Below are 6,609 nucleotides of genomic sequence, written 5' to 3' on the forward strand. Positions count from 1 at the left end.
GGATCCATCCAGCCTCAAGAATTCACTAAGAAAAAATATCAAAACGTATGATCATTAATCACAGTTGGATATGCTACTGTGCTTAAACTCAAGCTATATCTTTTTCTGAAGTTTTCTGGCCCAAATTAGCTACTGTCCCACTAGCAAACTGAAATTCAACACAAGTGTGTGTGAAAGCAATTGCTGGTGCAACAAGGTGATTATTTATTGGTTTAGTTTTTTGGGGGTTTTTTTGGATAGTGCCATGTCTGAAACTACAGAAGCCACGGAGCATCAGCTTCTGAGCACAAAGCCTGACCAGCTTTGGCTGCTTTTCCTTACCAGGTTAGACGGAATAGGAAATTCAGAGGATTAACTGCATTATGGGAGGGCAGCACACCGTAATGTCATGAAGTGGTCTGTGTGCCACTGCTGCCACAAGTTATCATCCTGGAAGGGTCAGACAGTGAATGACTACAGTCTGAGTGAAAAAATGGCAGGTCTGTACACACGTGCAGATGTACACAAACACAGTTCTTACTGCAGAGGTAAGAATATTTCTTCGGTTTTTAGGAGCGTTTTTTCACTCCATACTGAAACAATTCAAAGACTGTTGATCTGGAAAATAATACACAGATTTCTTAATCTTTTTCTCACAAATGGGTCTCCTTACTTATAAATGAAGAACAAGTTTTCATTTGAATGTAGAGGAGCCAAATCTCTGACAGACTAATAAATTTATCAATTTTTTTTTTAAAAAGTGCAAGATTCACAGGAAGGCCATCACAACATACTAGTTACTGTAAGAGCTCTCATTGTTCTAGACTGTTGCAGCAAGTAGTGAAAAAAGGTTTTTTCTTACCGTCTTTCATAATTTCCTTTAGGTAGCTACCCAAAGTACATGGCTGGTGCTCACTACCGCTCCCAGTGTATTCTTAAATGGAAGATATTTGTGTCTTACTCTGCTATACAACCAGTGGTTTAACCCAGCTGCTCTTGGAGTCAGTTGTAAGGCCTCCTTTGATTTTATTAGGCACAGGGCAGGAGTCTTGTTTTTACTAGGTTTGGTAAAAAGTGAATCTACCATTGAATTGCTACAGGGTCCCTCTAGTAAGCTTTCAAAGAACATTAAAGCAGAGCACAGAGTTTCCCAGGGCTGTAGGTTTTACTGGCATTTTCAAGAGCACACCCAGGCTGATAAGACTGAGAAGTATATTTTGATTTTGTTAAGCTATTGTTCTGTCATTGTGATTTTGTACAATAAAATTCTACATATTTTACATTGCTAAAAGGTAACAAATACATGAAATACCAAGCCATCCTGGGATATGAAACATGAATCATCACCAGACTGAATTAGCTGGTACTCAAGTGGGATACTCCTTTCCTGCCTTCTCTCCCAACGACCTTCAGAAAGAGCTCACAAGAGGTATTTAAATGCTGTTGGATCATTCCCAAGGCAGCGAGCAGTTTGCACAGGCATTGTTCTACCTTGAAATCCTTTTAGGAAAGCTCTGGACCCAAGACAACATTGCAGGTCATCTATACAGGGCAAGCATCAATAATTGCTCGTGACTGTTTGCCACCCCATGGCAACTGTGGTACCTATTTCTATTCTGAGCAGAGGATTCAGTCTTGATTTGTTGCCAACCCTGCCTCAGGTGAACCTAACAACAGAAGTTAATGTAAGCAACCTTGGCTTTCAGATTTTGCAAGGATCTCAACTTTGGGCATGAAAAACAAATTTCCCCTTGCATCAGAGAACATAATCAGCAGCTAAACAGAAGCTCCTCCAATGGGCGATTCAGAGAACCCAAGTTCCCATCTCAACTGGCAGCACCTCTTTTTCTCTATTATCTACCTTGAGACACTGGGAGAAGTCAATTAAGCTAGACATTAAGTTATTTTTTTTGCTATTGAGTTTCATTCATATAACTTTGTAAACAAATTCATATCTCACATTTAGCTGATCTGCGTAACATCAAAACAAAGCCTCGCCCTGATCTGTGCAATGACAAACCATCCAACCGTTGTCCATTTAAAGTCTGAATTGTGGCTGCTCAGGCTTGTCCATTGAGTCTCTTGCTGCATAACACAGTAGTTTCTGGAGAGTCTCTGAAAAGTGCAGCTCCCCGCCTCCCACGTGCCTAAACATCTCTCTGGGTGTTGGTGGCCAATATCTGGAAGCAGGCCTGTGAAACGCCTGCCAGTAGTTCTGGAATATGGGTAAGACAAGACTAACAAGACTCTGCCTATTCCCAAAGCACAAATGTAAGGCAAAGAAAAAAATGCAAAGCAGAAATCAAGATTCCCTGTCCTCTACTGTCTTTTTCTTTGCAATAGATTAAAACAGAATTTTACTTAATGTATGTCTCTTCCCTCTTTAATTTTCCCAGTTCCAAGTTAACCCCCCCCCCAAAACCTTAACCTTGTCCTTTAACAATGAACTTCTGCTGGAGAATAACAGCTGATAAAGTCACCTTGCTGGATGAAAGGAGTGGGATTTGGTCATATTCTATTGAAGTATATAAATGGTGTATGATGTTGTTTGAAAGACAGGTAAAGAAGGGAGAGACAGACTGCTTTTGTGGCGGGTAAATATCCTTTGTTCAGGAAGTTTTTGTATGGGGAATAGTATCAACACTAACAGGATCAAACCTTGCTCTACATAAACAGAAATCCTCCCTCTCTCTCCTCATTTATGAAAACTTCAAAAAGCTGAAGGGAGAACTGTCTCAGATCATCCATCTTCATGCCCTAAGGAAAACAAGCAGTTCTGTCTGACATCCTCTTGGCGAACAGTTTAAGACTTGAATCCCTGCGTGTACGTTTGCATAGCTAATGAGTAACTTCCTCTGCCAGAGAACAAATAGCATGAAGGCTGACGGAGGGGCCATTTTTAAGGCACACATACAGCAAGTAGAGCGCTGCCAGTACAGCACTCAGCAGTCTTTCCTGACAGATCTCTGCCGTTTGGTACCACTGACAGCTTTTGAGCAAACTAATAAAAATACAGTCGACAAGAATTCAACTTCCTGCTCTGAAGGACAGACCACTGAAAGGAACCACCCCCCAGCCCAGCAGCCCCCTCCTGACACTCCTCTCCCCATGCTCCGCTTCCCTGGAGCTGCTGCACCAGGCGTGCCAAGGGTCCACATGTGAACATCGGCAGTGGGCAGGGAATGAGACAGCATTTTCTGGATCTGAAAACCAATGCCTAATGAAAAGTTATCCCTTGCTGTGCAGCTATCAACAAAACTGTCCTTTTCATCTTCTCAGACACAAAATCTTTTCAGTTATTCAGTCTGCTTCAGAGATTTGGAGCCTGGGATGTATTAATCTAATGCAACACATGCTTATTAAAATAATTCCCATAGCTTATTGAAATAATTCCAGCTCTTCTTAGCTTTTAAAACATTTTTCCATGGATTTTTTTTTCCTTTTAAATATACATATTCTGAATTTAAGTCTATAGTTAGGAGCATGGAGTAGGCAGTGAATGTGGGGAGATACAAAAGAAACCAAACAAAAAAATCTGAATCTATTAATTGAAAATCTAATTTCTAAGGGCTCTTTCTCCAGAGAGACACTGACTGGGATAGCCAGTGTATCTGCCTTCCCAGTACGTACAAGCCAGTTATCAAACGTGTTGTCTGGCTCTGTTTACTGCGTGGTCACCCACCTCCTATCCAACTGTAGCTGCAGGGCTCTGACTCCAAACAAACAGAAAGGGACCAAGGTGAGATTTTACATCTTAGGCAGATTATTCAGAAGACGGCGCTGGTATTTGACAACTTGATTATGCAATTGCAAACAGGACATTGAATTCTTGTGGTGGGCAACAGTGGAAGGGGTTAAGAGCTGTTGTTAATGGAAACGGTTATAAATACCAGGCAAGGCAAGAGTAGTCCTGACAGTTACCTGCAACATCTCGGGGCACACTGATGAATCCGGCGTAAATGGCAATATCAACTCTTTCAAGACTACTCTGAAGTCTGAAGACTAGTTTGAATAAGTATTTCTCAGAAATACTTGAGGAAAAAGTATTTTCATGAATAAGGGCACAGGAAAAAAAAGCAACTAATGACTGGAGACCAAAAGTGGAGGAACAATGTCTGTCACCTGTCAAATTTAGTTGCCAAAATAAAGAGCAAGTAGGGTGGGGGTTTTTTGGCTAGCTGTTCTGAGAACTGCTAGAAACTTCTGAGAAGTACCAGGGCAGCTCCAAACATCTCCACACCATGTAAGTATACTTTTCGAATAACACCTGTTTCCAAGTAATTACCCAAACTATGTTTTAAATTTGATTTACCTCACCCATTTCTTCCATTCCAGCAGTGGTACCCAGCTCCCTGACCTCAGAAAGCAATGAGCAAACTGTTCAGCAAATGACCTGGTATGTCTGGTTTCCCTGGTTCCATGCTGAGACACCAGCTCAAATTAAAAAAGAGGCAAAGTTGTGTTGTATCTTGTTCCTAAATTGGGACACTCCTCATACCTGTTGCTCTACAGATGTTAAAGCAAGAAAATTTACAGCTCAGTCTGTCAGTAAATCTTACGTTGTGAACCAAGAGTATAACCTGGATATGTTATGCAGATACCCCAAATCAGAACAACGATTAGATAGAAACCTTAACTAGCGTTTAGTAAGGAAGCTCCTTTAACTAACTCATGCCTTCCATATGTTTATGGCAGCATCCTGTGCTATGCCTATCACAAGGAAAGTTAGTCCCTGGCACGCTCAGTATTTTAACATCTTTTGTAACTGCTACCAAAAAGCCATGCTAAATTATTAACTTGAAAATGGCTGAGCAATCTGTGCCTCCCAATTGCTGTACTTGTAGGGAGCATCATTACAAAGGCACAGAGAACCAGTTCTTGCACCTGAAGGAGTAGATTATGTTCTGAGCCAGGAGGATGGCAGAAAAACTGTACCTCACCACTTGGGAGGTATCACATCCATGAAAAGCAGAGATTTAATGGTCAAGTTAAGATTAAGTGGAAAGGTATATACTGAAAGACAAGTCCAAAGGGTTTGGAAGTAGGTCACAAGGGGACAATTTCAGTATCTGCAGCACAAAATCACTTTTCTGCAAGTGACAATCACACAGCTGTTCAGGTTACAAGCCTGTTTGGTTTGTCTCATGTTTGTTTCAGTTCCTTCCTGATAATGGGTTTTATTAAGTAAATAAACGTAAAGCTTAGGTCACATCCAGTTACTTGTGAGAAAGGCACATTTGTATGTGAAACATGGCACATAAAATATTCACACTTTAAAGTGCATTATAGCACACAATTCTGCTATAAAAGCAGCAGGAAGGAACAGAGGGAAGTTGCACATTTCTTTCAGTCTTCAATCCAGAATTTGTGATTTCATCACCCTGGAGAAGTGACTACAACAGCAAGAGCAGATTTTCCCCTTAAAATTATCAAAATCTTCCTCTGCTTTGCCCCACGTGCCACTGCCCTAGGACTTAACTGCTCTTACACAGCGATGTCTGTCACAGATCAGTAAGGGCATTTCTGCAGTTTTCTAGGTTCTTCCACTAACCATAAAGGAGGAGTAATCAGAAGGAGGGGCATCCAGTAATAAGGAGATGCAAATCCAGCCTTTAATAATAAGGCCTTCAAAAATACTAGGGATTTTATTCTCTTTTTCAGCTGGCATGGGAATGACTCCAGAAAATCTTTACATTTCATGCTCTCCAGGACATGCTGAACTTTGGGCATCTTATAATTCAAACCAAGACATCATCTAGCAATCCTGCATGAGAATACCCACCTGTTTTGTCAGTGGAGCATCATTCTTCCTCATTTTGTTCTTACAAATGCCAGGACACATCACCCTGCAAGACAGTGAGAAAAGAAATACAGTTTATGATAGCAATAAAACTAAAACAGCATCATCAAGTAAAACAAAACGAGTAAGAAAACTACATCCAATCTCCACAGCCTTCTTTTTATTTATTATTAGGACGTGATGACGAAGGTAGCGCTTTACAGCAGCTCTTGGCAAGTGGTTTTTCTGTAACAGCAATTAAAAACACACACAAAAAAATTAAGATGTGAGATCCAGAGATGACAACCCAAACAGAAATTCTTAATGGTCAATAATCCTGATCTCTCTGAAAGACTACTTAGTGAAAATCTTCCACTCTCATAGACACAGAGATGGGAACAGAATATGATTCACAGAACTGCTTTGCAAAGGCTACACAAAAAGGGATGTTTGTAAGTTGGTTTTTGCTGTGTATTTACTCTGAATCCTTTAACGCCCATAATTTGTTGTACATATCATGAATATTCTGCTGCTAAAGCCAGGGTTTTTCAGACTTTAAATTGTAGAAAAAAAAACTATGTGCAGACACTGGAGCAAGCAGGTCTTTGACATTTTCTGGCACTGTAACGAGAGTCTGTTACACCACTCAATATTTTCTTTCCTTTCTTTTCTCTTCCTTTCCTTTAAGCTAACATCCTTTTCCTGTGCCTGAGGGAGAAGGCAGTTGATAAAAGCCAAGTTCCTGTTCACAGATAAGTTTAGAAGGCAGCCAAGCTCAGAAGTTCCTTGAATAAGCTATATTCCTACCACCTTCCCCCCCGCCCCGCCCCTGCCACCTCTGTCAGAGACGT

This window comes from Antrostomus carolinensis, unplaced genomic scaffold (assembly GCF_000700745.2).
Source record: "Antrostomus carolinensis isolate BGI_N321 unplaced genomic scaffold, ASM70074v2 scaffold46113, whole genome shotgun sequence".
Taxonomy (NCBI): domain Eukaryota; kingdom Metazoa; phylum Chordata; class Aves; order Caprimulgiformes; family Caprimulgidae; genus Antrostomus; species Antrostomus carolinensis.